The following is a 15,176-nucleotide window of genomic DNA, read 5'->3' on the forward strand; positions in this document are numbered from 1 at the left end:
ATGAGGTTATGTAGGGAGAGAGGACTGGTCAAGAGAGGAGTGGAGACACTTCTGCAATTTTTCAACTTTAAAGAACAGTTAACACTCCACAGAGATTCTGCACCACACGAGCACTAAGTGGCATCTACCAGAGGCCACCAATGCCCACTAGAGAACACAGCACACACAGCTCCCTCTGCAATGAGCTGCAGTGGGAAGGAGAATGGCACGTTGCTGTGGGGCCCCTCAGTCCCACCCGTGTATGCTGCACACTTCACCTTCCCGGCTCCAAAATCTGTGTGGGATTTAGAGGTGACAATGTCCGAACTCAAACAGCACTTTGCATTTACCCCAAAGGAACTACATGCATCCATACCTCAAAAGAGAATGGATGACAGAACTGGAAGTGGCTACCTGTCCTGAGACACTCAGCTTTGGCAATCTGATAAAATAATATTACTTTGGTATTACTTTAATATTACTATATCATGTGAGAATAACAAATAATCACAGAAGACTTTTTTTAATAGCTGTCCCCAAAGCCATATTAGAAGAAAACCACATTAATCTACAGAAACACCTCTATGTGAAGTGAAAAAGAGGGGAAGCTCACAAAATATAACAAAATTCTTAGCATCACTTTCTTTTTATAAGGACACCATCCTGAGTGATGGTGACTACGCTGCGGTCCTATGTTTCACCACAGCACTGAGCTTGCTCTCACAAGGTATTCCTATCAAGAGACAGAATAATACAAGCTCAGTCTGATGTCACATTTATTTTAAGCCCTGAAAAGAGAGAGTCAAGAAATATTACAAAGCTGGATGTGTTCACCAAACTACTGCTAAGCTATTTACCACTATTATGGGTGACCTCTGAACAGATCAGGAATCATGACTGATCTACTGCCCAGACAAGTTTAGAAAAAGCCTGAGGAAATATAAAATAAGACCAAAGTCAGTGCTGATAGATGTATCTGGACTGTTTGCTGAAATGAGCACAACTTAAAGATCCTAATTTGCAATTCACATTGGACTGTACCAAGACAGAGTTTAATTTCTCTATCTCATAAATATGAACTAGTATTTTAAGCATCAAATTTGAGGAATTCTGAAATGGAGCACAACACTCAGTTCAATGTGCTCAATGAATTGTAGGATATAAATGAAGTTCTGTTAGGTAGGCAGCTAGAAGTATGTATTATCTGACTATACATCAGAGACATTACCCTGTTAGAGACAGCAGGACTAATTAGCTAATTGGGCACCTAACAGGGTTGTGGTAGGCTCTACATCCATTTTATCTAAATGGAAATTTTCTTTGTGGATGTATGAAATTCCAACAGGGATTCATTCACACAAGTCCTATGGATGGCCTTTTTCAGAAAAGATCAAATTATTACAAATGGTTCTTTCCTGGATTAAAATCTATTAATCATTCTTTTGCATTTCTTCTGCATACTATTAGCAACTGGATAATCAACATAATTAGATATTTTAAGAGCAGCAGCAGTTAAAATCTGTTTAATCAAATGGTAATAACTTAAAATGTCTATAGAATGCTAATGCATGATCCACATATCAAAACTGCCTATTCATTAAAGCCATCTCCAACACATACTCCTGATAATACAGCCAAATTTGCAGCCATGGAGGACTCCACAGCAGAGCCATGAAAACCCAAGGGAGAATGTGATCCCACCATGGGAAGCTCAGGCTGGAGCAGGTTCTTGGCAGGACCAGTGACCCTGTGGGGACCAATGCTGGAGCAGGCTGTTCCTGAAGGACTGACCCTCTGGAGAGGATCCACACCAGAGCAGTTTGTGAAGAACTGCAGCCTGAGAGAAGGACTCATGTTGGAGAACTTTGTGGAGAGCTGCCTCCTGTGGGAGGGACCCCTCTCTGGAGCAGAGAAAGCGTGTGAAGAACAAAGAGTAGCTGAGATAAATGTGTGAAGAACTGACTGCAACCCCCATTCCTTGTCACCCTGTGCCACTCAGGCAGAAAAATCAGGAGTGAAGTTGAGCCTGTGAAAAAGGGAAAGGTTGGTTGAAGGTGTTTTAAGATTTGGGTTTATTCTCACTACCCTATTCTAATTAGATTTGCAGTAAGTTAAATTCATTTCCCCAAACAGAGTATGTTTTGCCCATGATCATAACTGGGGCTTGATCTCTCTCTGTCCTTATCTCAGTCTGTGAGTCTTTTGGTACCGTTTCTCTGCCCTGTGCAATTCAGGAGAGTGACAGAGTTGCTTGGCGGGCAGCTGGCATCCAACTATGGTCACCTCACCACAGGCATCAATACCACAGTAACAGAACAAAACTTTCTTTTCACTTAACTCTCCATTTAGAACTCTGTTTGCTTAAGACAGCATCGAAGTGTGCTTTGAGAAGTGGCAGTATGAATCAAAAGTTATTGATCGTACTTTATCCATATCTGCTGGTTGTTACTACTTTCAGTCGTAACAGCTTTCAAAAATGACAAAAACCTCAACTCTCAGAGCCCGAAAATAATAATCAGTGAGAAGGCAATACTCCAGGTGTGGGTGTAACAGTTTCTAAGTTAATTGCCCAAGAGAGGAAAAGCTACAATTTATTTCTGTCTGTATCCCAATGACACTAGACCAACAGCATTCTTTACACAAAGCTCTTTAACACACAAAAACTAAAGAAAAGTTGTGTAAAGGAAATGGTTACCCAGCTTCTCCTATATAAAACAGTACATTTTGGAATGGAACCGGTACCTCACTCAACAGAGCAAGAACTCAGGAACAGTTTCCTTCAAATGAATTCCCTCTAGACCTTACGGCAAGCTGTTCAGCAGCTCCTACAAGTTAAGCACAATTGTATGTTGACCAGGTATCAGATTACTTTGTGTGCTTAGATTATTTCAGGTAACTGAAAAATAAGTTTTGAAGCTTTTATCTTTATTAAGGGATGAAGAGAACCTGAAGACTTTAGAAAAAATGTTTTTAAGAATATTATTCAAGGACTGTGGAAGTAAGCATGCCTACAAGTTGATGGTGCATACATGTGGTTCCATGAAATACAGAGAGTTCATTTAACAGATCTGTACCTGTTTATTATCCGTTTATCATTTCTCCCAAAAAGAAAGCAGCATTGTTCCACTCAGCAGGGAGGTAGGTATCTGTCAAATTGCCAAGAAAGCCTCAATTAAGGGAGAGGATGGGAGGTGTAAGTCAAACCAAAACCATGTCCCGTTTGTCCTATGACTCACTGCAGATTATTTATTGAAATCCGTACTTCACATCATCCTTTTTAAAATGGGCACATTAAGTATGTTCACCCTGTACCTTTTATTTAACTTATTAAGTCCAAAAATTAGAAAAAAAAATAGGAAAAAACCCCAGGTCATTATATTCTTTGTCATATTATTTTAAAGTTAATCAAGTACGGCTGTGCATCTGCTATTAAGAATTTTTATATATATATATACACACACACAAAAGATTTCTTATTTTGAAATTCAGCTACTATTACTATGCCAGAGAAGAAGTTCTGTGCAAGTTTGTTTTGTAATCCAAAATCCTGGCTGTGACATGCCAGGCACAAAAACTCTGCTAGGCCTTTCAGAGCCCAGACAACATAACACATTTTGTTGCTACAATCACAAGGTAGCAATAGATTTACCAGGTATGTGGGAGAGATTAATGCACAATCATACATGAAAGTCAGGTTTATGAGCCCTGCTTGTGCTACTCATGCACAGACACGATAAAATAAGACAGAAAGAATATCACTTCTACAACAAGGACTTCAGGATGAACAGTGCAGTAACACCAAGGTCAGCCAGTTTTATTAGTAGCAAACGACTTATTACTTTATATCAGAAGCTAAGAGCTCACAAGTACAGCAGCATTCCACGATATTTTAATCACAACAGGTGTAAGAAGACACTTAGAACATACTTTCACATTCACAGTGTCAAAGTCTGACTGGTGCCCATTTTCAGGGCATATACTATGTTACATTTACAAGTTTATGTCAAAAGATGACATAAAATCCAGCCTTTTTAGTTTCAGTAAAACTCTGTCACAGAAATATTTAGTAATACCATAAGGACTTCTCATTCTCACAATTTCTGCTGTTTACACTGTAGTCTGGGTTGTCATTCACTGCTTTAGAGTGTGTGATAAAAGGCAAAGAAGGTTGTTTAAATTTTTGGCCCACAGATGTCCATGGAGGTAGTTCATAAAGCAGAGTCCTACACTAGCAAAAAGGGTTAACAACATGCACTGGTCCAAAGCCAGTTTGAGATGCAGGTTCCCAATATTACCAAAATATTTATAATACCTTGCGTAAGAACAGTTTCTAAATATTTGCATAATCTAAAAATTTTAACCAAACCATCTTACTTAAAGCCTGAGAGACATTTTCTTTTTGCTTTTCAGCTCATTACTGTGCAGTGTTACAATAGCCATGTTAGTTCTACCCCTATTTACTAATTAGGGCTGGGAACCTCCTCAAATATTGACACATCCTGTTCACCAAGATACACAGGACTCCAAGCAAGTGCAGCAGTGGCTCAAGCAGAATCCCTCACACTCCAAGGAATACTCATCAAGGCAGATTCTAGGCCAACATCATTAGAGAAATTTGTATTATTTCCCTCCCCTAAGCAAGGCACCTTAAAGGATAACACATAAAGGAATAACATTCTAGGCTTGTGACAAATTGGACTACAGAGGCTGTGAACCAACCCCAGAACATAGCAGCTGTTTTACTGTCAGCTCCAGGTTATTCTTCTCAACCCTAGTGAGCCAACCAGCCATGAAACATTCATATTAAATACAGCATTCTATTCAATCACAGAATACTTAGCTTGGTTTACCTCAGCACAGTTACATCACTCTTTTATTTCCTACTTCTTCCTTTTCATCTCCTGGGAACAGTTCATCGTTACATTAGGTCAAAAATCAGTAACTGGGTTTAGTTGAAAGGAACAGTGTCACCTCCTTAAGTTTTGAGGACTATGAAGAGTCTGAATTAAATCTCATGTTACAAAGCAGTTGTTAATCTCAAAACTAGTCTTAAATTCAAGCATTAGACGCATCATTCCAGGTCTCAGGCAACAAGAAAGTCATTAAATCACAGTATTTTTTTTAAAAAAACAGAGATTCTAAGAATCAAAAAAACACTCATGTATTAGTTTCTATGGATGTTAAAAAATATATATTAAAGAAAAACCAAACCACAAACCACTTTCAATCTGCATCTGCTCTTCTCCTGGCTTAACGTATGAGAAGATGCAGTTTTTCCAGGAGCTGCTACACTAAGAAAACCAGGCACCAACTCCCAAACAGAAAACTACCTATTTGCTTCTTTGTTTTACAACACAGATTTGTACAGGCATAGGCAACTTTTGACTGGCAGCACTGTTAAGCAGTTCATCCAATTCCTGCAATAAGCATGGAATTTTCTTTGCCTGGAATTTATAGGCTACCCATTCAACCCACAGTCACCTTCAGGCTCATTTTAACCACAATCAGGGAAGCACAGAATTGACATATGGACCTCTTTAAGCACATAGCTCACTCAGCTCTAGAGCAGGAAAAGGTGCCCATATGCTCCAGACAGACCACGAGAACAAAACTTCTCATTCCTGACACTAAATCATCCAAACATGTCACCTGGTAAAAATAACAGGGTCACTGATTTCAAACCAACATTCAAGTGGCTTGTCAGAAGAAAAGAAAGCAGGTATCTAATCACTAGAAAGATGTATCATTTAAGTATTTTCTGAAGGCAGTGTTTAAAAACATTCATAAGCCACAATGATCTAGACCACAGTCAAAAAGCCATTTTATTATGATGGTATTTCAAAGGCGTAAAAAAGACAAAAATCGATCCAGATTTGTAAACTACTTCCCAAAGGGAGACTGGAGCACCTGAGCACAGAACAGCCACATCAAGGTGGCACCTGCAAGCCTCTCCTGCTCACCACACTGAAGCTGTGGTGTACAGAGATCTCTAAAATGATGCTGCACTGTGCTCTACAGACACGCTCCTTATGCTAATACATGCTCCTGTTTAAGCTGATTCAGTCATAACTGGCAGAATATAACTACTATCTTTGAAGGCAAATTGCAAGCTTGACAAAATATAATTTCAGGCAGGTACAGGTATAAAACAGCTAGCACATGAGCGCTCAATGTTAATAACCTTAGTAACAAAGAATGCTATTAACAAGTTTTGACCATCTGAAACACAGCTGGCAAACTCTTTTAGTTAGTGCTCACCTTTAAGGAGAAATAAAACTCATAATGTCATATGTGCCCACCCTGCCCAAGAAAGCAGCAAAGTGGTGCTTTTCCACTGGTCTCACCACAGACATATGAGAATAAGCCTTTTGCTGCACTAAAACCAGAATGAAAGCTCAGTTGCTTACATAACGCAGCCTTCACTACAGCTCTTATAATAATGCACTACTATTGTTTTAACTTTTAAAAGCAGGGGAAAGGTTTTTGGCTTTAAAGAAGAGCTGAGCAGATGCCGGCATTAAATCCAAATTAGTAGAAGGGAATCCCTCACCCACTCCCCAATAGCAAGAGAGAACAGTCTTGTGGCAGCCTTTTAAGCAGGTTGTGGAGCACAACAGAAACACAAGTGACTAGCACATCCACGGCTCGCTTTTTACCCCACTCTGCGTCAAATAATCAAACTTAAACAAACAGGTACAGGAAACGTGAGCAGCGGTGTACTAGTTTTACATTACCCTAGCTAATCTACGATTTTAATCAAGCAATCCAAGCGTTTAAAACTGCAAGACTGCATTTAGTTTTCAAACAGTTCAGTTTACAAAGGGCAGCATATGGCACTTGCGTCTTTCTGGCTTCCTTTAGTGCTCAGGCAAAAGGATGACGGCTCGGAAGAGTGAATCTATCAGCTTCTGAGTCACCCCAAGCAGACACAGCTGAGAGAGACAGATAGAGCGAGCCAGGCAGACACTGTACACATCCTGTTCTTCCCTAACCAGGTAGCCTCAGTGCACATAAAGAGATGTCTGTCTCTCACACAGACGTTTCGGTCTGGGACATGAGGAGATTCTTTCCACAGGCCAAAAAAGGGAAAGTCAAGATAGAAGTCGGCAACGGCAAGACCAAGAAGCTTGACTGAGCTCGGTACCAGTACTCAGGAGGCCCTGAGCTCTTTCAAACCTCACTCTCCCCCGCAGAAACATCTCCTACCACCAAGTCAGCATCGTTACCTGCCATCATCCGGGGCGCCGTGATTTCAAAGTCGGGAGGAAAAACCCAGCTGCTCAAAGTTTAGGACTCCATCCTCGCCTTCTTCTCCTCCCCAAACCAAAGCCGCCACCACCACCGAGTGGGTCACTAAACTTCCCCGAGCAGGGAGCTCTCCCCTCCTACAGGAACCGAGCCAGTGTCGTCATCCTTCGCAAGCCCCAGCCCTGCCCTTCCCGCCTGGCGCCGTGCAAGGAGAGCTTCACCTTCCCCGCGCCCGCCGCAGCGGCAGCCCCGGAGCGGCGTGGGGTGGACGGTCCGCACCCAGCAGGGCTCCCGGGGCTCGTTCCCCGCCTCGGCCCGACCCCAGCACGGGCAGCGCCGCCGGCCCGGCCGCGGCACCAGCGGCTCCCCCCCGCCTGGACCCACCGCCCGCCATTGCCCAACGGCTCCGACGGGGATCCCAAGCCGGCCCCCAGATCGAACCTCTCCCGAAGGCAGGGCCCCGGGGCGCGGAGAGGCCCTCACCTGCAGCGCCAGGACCTGCCCGTCGCCCGTGCCCGGCGGGGGTAGGGGTGACCAGACGGCGAGAGCGCGGCGGAACCGACACGACCCCGGCGCTCCGCTCGCCGCCGCCGCTGCGGCCGCCGCCCCCGCCCGCCCCTTGGCGCCCGCCCAACCGCCTCCCCATTGGCCGAGAGCGCGGGCAAGCTCCCGCTTCTCCGCCGCCGATTGGCTCTCTTCGATGCCAATCAACGCCGCTTCCTCGTCGGGGGCGGTGGGGGGCGGTGCGCGCGCCCGCGGCCGGCGCGCACTCCCCGGCGGCCGTCGGGGGCTGCCAGAGCCACGCGCGCGGCACCGCCCCCTCAGACCCGGACCCGGCCCGGGCTCACCCCGGGGGGCTCTGACTGCTCCCGGACCCGGCCCGGGCTCACCCCGGGGGGCTCCGACTGCTCCCGGACCCGGCACGGGCTCACCCTGGGGGGCTCTGACTGCTCCCGGACCCGGTCCGGGCTCACCCTGGGGGGCTCCGACTGCTCCCGGACCCGACCCGGGCTCACCCTGGGGGGCTCTGACTGCCCCCGGCACGGGCTCACCCCGGGGGGCTCCGACTGCTCCCGGACCCGGCTCGGGCTCACCCCGGGGGGCTCTGACTGCTCCCGGACCCGGCCCGGGCTCACCCCGGGGGGCTCTGACTGCTCCCGGCACGGGCTCACCCCGGGGGCGGCGGCTGCTCGGCCGGCCCGGCCGCAGCGTTAGCCAGGTATCCGGGTGTAGGAAACCGTGACAGGAGCACTGCGGGACGTGGCAGGGCGCGGGTTATACACCGCGTCCGTGTCCCGTTTCCTCTGCGGGGCACCGTGAATAAGCAGATGTTTCCCGAAGCGAAATGCGAGTTGACAGATCCCGGGAAGCGTCGGGGACTTTTCCGCGCCCGGCAGCGGTGCAGGCGCTGATTCCGCCGGGCACAGCGGCACCGGGAGCGCCGCTCGGGGCCGGGCCGGGCTGGGCGCGCAGCTGCCCCGGGCACGGGCTCAAGGACGGGGCCACCTCTGACATGGCTTGGTTTGGTTACCCTGCTCTCCGCGGAGCTACGCTGTTCTCGCCCAGTATCAGAACTGTTTCTCTCGCCTTCGCCTATCTTTCAGATTTATTTGTTTTAGACAGAGAATTATTTAACGTTCCAAGCAGCAGCCTCCACGGTGACCTTCTTTCGTCCCTTTAGCCTCTGCCTTCTCCGCCGCTAGTTTCGGCATTTCCCTCCCATCTGCCCTTCTCATCGCTGCTGTGCCTCCAGCGCTGTCCCCGGGGACAGCCTGGTTTGAGGACAGCGAGAGCTCTGGATCACTGGGTAGGGCTGCAAAACACTCCTAAGAGTACTTTCCTCTTGGCCGTGTTTCTTATGCAAGTCCGCATATAATCAGATCGACGCCAAGTCTTCCTGTACTCTTTCACTCAGTCTGTGACTCATTAACTTCACTTACATTAGTTCAGGAGGATTGTAAGACCATAAGCACTGGGATAAAATTTATCTTCTGAAAGTCCTTGACAAATGGATTTGAATTAATTGCTATTAACATTACTGTGAAATTTGGTCAGTGTAAGGTCAGGTGAGCTTCCTAAGATTGAACAAGATTTCTCCCTTCCCTAGTCTCCCTTTCTTCACTCTCCTGTGTTGAAATTTAACAGTCCACATACGAGAGGAGAAATCTTGTAATTTGTTTCTTACACTTCTGACCAGAGCTGCACTTTAGTTTTCTACAGTCTCTCTTACTAATGTGAGATCAAGTTTTCTTTACAGCACACTACAAGAGACGCATACAATCATAAATACAGCTCTTTCTCTAAGGAGTTAAGCTTCCATTTTGCCTAGAGCATTGTCAAAGCTGGAAATTCTCTGTGCCAGAACACTTAGACTTTCTTCAATCTAACATCAAAACAGTCATTCATCTCTTTGTTTGCTCAAATAATGCTCAAACTTGTTCAAAGATGGAAGAAACAGAACAGGAATTCAGCGTAAATCATAGCAGTCCCCGGTAGAACAGAGTTCATACTGTGATGAAAGGGAATTCCAGTTTGGCGGAGGATACAACCTGCAGCCTGGGGTGTACTGACACAGAAAATCCCCAACTATTCCACACAGAGTTCACTGAATGCCACCACCTTGTGCCTCCAAATCACTCCACTGTGCACAAATCCAGCGCTGATTGCATCTATGCCACTCCCTGTGAAAACCAGGACCCACGTTCTTATCTTAGGCCAGTTTGGAGACAATTACTATAAAAGGAGTAAGAAATGTATCTTCAAGTCCTGAGTCTGGTGGCACAAACTATCAGACAGTCTTTTAACAATGAAGAAAATATTCTTTACATCAGCTATTCCCATGCATTGACTTTGGTAGGCTGATGTACTGCTTATACATTTTATATAGATATAAAACATATAATTATATAAATTACATTATAATATGTGCATGGAAATTGTATACAATTCATTACTCTATTTACATATCTTTTATTGTATTTCCATAGATACGCTTATTATACTTTATATATAACTAATTAATATATAATATGTCATATATATAATATCTAATATATATCATGTATAATGTACATACACACATATAGGTACTATAAATTTAGCCCATGTGGTGTCATAGTGGAGAAGCAGTGTGTTATTTGGGGACTCATCTTCACATAGAATTTGAACTGGTTCTGGCTTCCAAGAGAATGGAGATTGATCAGAAATGAGGAATTTACACAACATTTTTGTACAAACAACTGGACTCAGATTTTAGTAAAACCTGAGAAATAACAATTGTGTTTTCCAGTGTTTCACTTAAACATCTTTATAATTCAACCAGCATATTTATAATTGCTATGAAACATATTTATAAAGGCTATGAAATAATAATTTTGAAGATAAAAAAGCAGGACTATTAGCTAGAAAAAATAAACCTTACTAAAAAGGCAATTTTTGTGATTATCTTAATTTAATATCTGGAGGTTTCTCAAGGTTCCACCTCAGGGAATAGTATTTTTGAGCTGCTGAATATTCTTTTCTTTTGCAAGATGTTTTCTATCCTTTTGACACTTAAACGAAAAATGCCTGGACACCTTTGGAAGCCAGTAAGACAATAACAGTTATCAGAGTTCTGAAAATACATTTTTAACTGCAAAGTTTTTACCCCATTCCAAGTGTAGCATTTGAAACAATTACCTTAGGGTACTTTTGGAATCAACACTATTGCTCTTCCTGTGAGGAAAGCAGAATTTGTCTGCACTGGGGTTGATATACATGCAGGTATAGTAATCTGACTGCATTACTTATAATAACACAGTTTAATGCCTGTATAAATATATATAAATATATACAGGGCTTGAGGCTACATGCACTGAATAAATACATACATGCACTCAAAAAACTGCTTGGGGAAATACACCTCACTGGTTAATAAAGTGCTATATCTTTCAATTTATCAAATGTAAATTATCTTTATGTATATCCAAAGATTAAGTTTTTCTCACAGTGAATTAAAAGAGATTAGTGGTCTAATTATATCTATCATCAGTGATGCAAGGTGACACTATTATGATGCCATAAAGAATTTGCTTATGTTGAGAATCACACTTTACCATATTAATAATGTTGATTTTAATATTTTGATTTTTTTTTCCTAAGTATAAAAAAGCAGTTGTTCTCTGCACATTTTCAGTTATCTTAAATATGAGACATCCAGTGAAAGATTATCTTAATCTTTTTCCTTAGAAGAACAGCTGACAGTCTATCCAGTCCCACTGGTGAGCATTTAATTCAGACTGTTAGGAACAGGACAGGAAGTTTATGGGGAAAAAAAAATCTCTCATTTTAGATAAGTATCCCACGGTTATTTTTACTTTTAACATAATCTATTTTTAAATATGCTTCTTGTTTCTTCTGCTGTCCTCAGAAATTCCATGTGTCCTTTTAGGCACTGGTACTTTCCCAGTAAAGAAATTCTGTTTCTTGCCTTCGCTCAGAACAAATTCTGCGTTGCTCGACTGCTGCCACAACATTTCAGAATTCTCTTCAAACTCCTTCTCTCTTGCTAAGAAACTCCATGTGTTATAATCTTCATTTACACTTTAAATGACTATGTATGCCAACCAATGACAACAAATTTCAGATAATTTAATTCCACTCAAATCAATCAACTTCTCTGTTTCACTGCCCAACTTTCACTGTGAAAGAACCTTTCAAATAAAAGCCATGTTCTTGTCTTAAATATTTCTTCTTGTCTCCGCATTTTTCTCTTTACTCTTTTTAATTACTGTTTCATACCATCCAAGCTTTCTATTTTACAACAATTGTCTATGACTACCTCAGATGTGAATTGTTTCCTTTTAATAGGTATGAAATAGGAGAATAATTAAGGCATAGAATACTTTCTGTCAATATCAAAGGTATCTCTGTGATCATCGTTACTGGGAAAGTTCAAGTACCGAGAGCTTGCCTAGGCTTTGATGGCAACTTAAAAAAGGTGGAAAAACAGAGTCTAGCCCACACAACTTCCTGCAATTCAATATAAAAAAACCAAGTTTTCCAAGATGCTCATTTATGTTCCTATTTCCTCTCAATAACTGAATTTTTAACCAAATTGTGGCTAAAGTCAGCTTTTCCCAGCTATCCACATTTGTTTTCTGCAGAGACAACAGGAATAAAGTTTCTGGTTTGGTGTTGTGTGTGGGTGTTTTTTTTTTTTTTTTTAAGAAGCCCTGCAGGTCAGCATAAATGGATACCTCTGCACCATGGGGCAGAGTCCTTCCCACAGACCCAAAGGCTGGAGTGAACTCTTGTCATAAAGCAGGCATGGAATGTCAACTCCCTTCTGTAATTTCCATCCAAGTCAACTGAACAGCAACTCCTTGAGCAACAGCACCAGTTTATAGTGACACAGTAAAGCCCTCCCTTTACCACAGATAAATGAGCTCTGCCTGACATGTTCTGCTGATGAAATGCAGGGCTATGTATCTTCTGTGAAATGTCTATTGTTTTGCAGAGTTTATAGCAGGAAGTGAATCAGGAGACAGGGACATTTTAGGCAGAAGTCCTATTGTAAAGCCAACAGTAATGAAGTAGCTTTACAAATAATACTGTTTCTTTTATACTAATTAAGTTCCTCAAGCCATGTACAGAAGCTATTCTCTGGGAATCTTATTAATTCCTTCCATGTCAAAGAATTAATAGGGAGAAAGGTTAGTGCCCAGGAAGCAAGCCCCACTATTCAACTCTAACAATACACTCCTTCTACACTGATGCCATTATAACTTTTCCTGTAGCTGTTTAGAGCTTGTCCATTTAATTCTTCATACAATACTGTCCTTATGCCAGGGAGCACTGGAGCATATGAAGAACAGTATTTTAGGACTCAGACATACATTTATATCAGCTCTGCCCGGCAAGTTATTATACTAGCCAAAGTCAGAACTTTTGGGAACTGTTATTTCCGATTTATTTTGCTCCCCTGAAAGCCAAAACAGTTTCCTTGTGACATACATGTGGAGGATGATGGGCCCAAGGCCACAGTCAGTTACTCTGAACTAAGAGCTTGTCTGCTCACAGTCACTCAGATTTAAGCCCTCAATCAGAGCTGAAACAGGCTTTAACCTTTTGGAGAATCAGACTCCAGCAAAAAGAGCTACCTTACCTCCGAATGAGAGCATCCCCATGAGGCTTGTCGTCTTTTATTATACCTGTCAGCATCACTCCTGTAGCCAGTTCCCCTTAACTCCTGCAGCAGACACCTGCCTTAAGTGGGGAGCACAACTCCCTCATCACTTCAGTTCCAGTTCTTAGCAGAGCATGCCCCAAGCTCTCACCAGGCTCTCTGTCCTATTACAGCAAGAGATTTAGTTAAAGATGCAGAAGAGAAAAGGTGAAGATTTTATCTTTGAATAAGAAAATAAAGTTTTCCTTTCTAGTTTCTCTTCCTCCTGACTCGATTTTCACCTTTACTTTTCAAGACCAGGCACAAACCAGCATCTCACAGCATAATGTCCACATATCACCCTCTTCCTCCTCCCACAGAACTATTAGCTATGACTGCTTTTGTTTCCTAGGCACCCTCCAAGTCTGCAGAAAAGCTGCTTTATGCACAGTCATTCCAGCTAACACAGACTCTTTCCTTACTCAAATTCCTCCAGAGAATTTTTCAATGAGTCTTAAAAACAGACATTACATAGCAACAGAGCTTCCTAATTTTGAGTTTCTCAAGAACATTTCACTGACGTACACGAGGCTCCAAGTTCTGCATAGAAAAGGAAGAATTGCTGCTCGCTTACGGATTTTTTTTTTCCTGGGGTTTGTGTTGTGGTTTTAAGCCCAGCTGGAGATGAAACACCACCCAGCCACTCACTTAGCTCCCTCTCTTCTCCTTCCCGCACTGGTGGAGTGGGGAGGAGAATTAAAGTAGAACTTGTATGCTGAGATAAGAACAGTTTAATAATTGGAAGCAAAATCAAACGCAATGATAACAGTTAGTAGTAGTAGTAATAATAATAATAATACTAACAGGGAAAAAATCACAAGTGATGCACAATACAACTGCTCACCACCTGCTGACCTCCCCTTCCCAAACCCAAATCAGCCCTGTTGAGTAACTCCCCCAGTTTAGAGACTGGCTATGATATTCCATGGTGTGGAATATCATGGCCAGTTCAGGTCACCTGTCCCAACTATGCTCCTTCTCTCTTCCTTTTGTCCACCTCTTCACTGGCAGAGCATGAGACAACACAAAAAAACCCCGCTCCTAGACTTAGGATAAACACAACTTAGTAAAAACACAAAACATCAGTGAGTTATCAACACCATTCTTACTCCAAATCTAAACCACAGCACTGCAACAGCTACTGAGAAGAAATTAACTCTATCCCAGCTGAAACCAGGACATTTTAGTACTGATAATCAGAAAAACAATCTTTGTATATCAGAATTCCATGTTATTTCAGTTTTGTTCCTTAAAAATTCCTTTACATACATAGGTTTTTCATATGTTAGGAGTGAAAATATAATTAGGCCTTCAAACTTCAACCTCTGCAAAAAGCCTGTCAAGAAGAGGAAATGAGGAGAAAGCAGTCTGATCTATATAACCACTAGACTATTGCTTTTAAAAATAAAATGGAATGAGATCAGGAGGAGAGGGTCACTGCATTTGCAGTGTCTTTGAATTCTTGCTCTTTAAAGAGAACATTGCATGACTAAATTCATGTTTGGGTCAGCAAGATAAATTACTAGTAATACATTGGTTGGAGATATAACTAAAATGTGGTATCAACATTTGAAATCTTAATTCTAGCTCTGAGATTATTTACTACATAGTAAAAGATTCCTATCAGGTTTTTATTTACCTTTTTTTCCCCTAGTTAGTAATGTTTCAATGCTTTTATTTTGAGGTAGTACTGATAATTTACTAGATATTTTACAAAGATGTTTCATCCTCAAGGGTTTGAAAT

General features: G+C 42.6%; 1 protein-coding gene across 5 annotated transcripts in view; it reads right to left on the reverse strand.

Annotated features, from left to right (window-relative positions):
• PACSIN2 (protein kinase C and casein kinase substrate in neurons 2) overlaps positions 1-7,838 on the reverse strand; it is a 53,025-nt gene extending 45,187 nt beyond the window's left edge. For 3 of the 5 annotated variants that reach the window (XM_040061818.2, XM_040061816.1, XM_040061813.2), the window contains exon 1: positions 7,711-7,838. The gene's annotated coding sequence lies outside the window, so the exon portion shown is untranslated. Of the gene's footprint in view, positions 1-3,053; positions 3,076-7,205; positions 7,358-7,710 lie in introns of those variants that run through there. The other 2 variants (XM_058420232.1, XM_058420233.1) reach the window with 2 other exon arrangements.
• Between the last annotated feature and the right edge of the window lie 7,338 nt (positions 7,839-15,176).

The sequence above is a fragment of the Hirundo rustica genome, chromosome 4 (assembly GCF_015227805.2).
Source record: "Hirundo rustica isolate bHirRus1 chromosome 4, bHirRus1.pri.v3, whole genome shotgun sequence".
NCBI classification, from domain to species: Eukaryota; Metazoa; Chordata; class Aves; order Passeriformes; family Hirundinidae; genus Hirundo; species Hirundo rustica.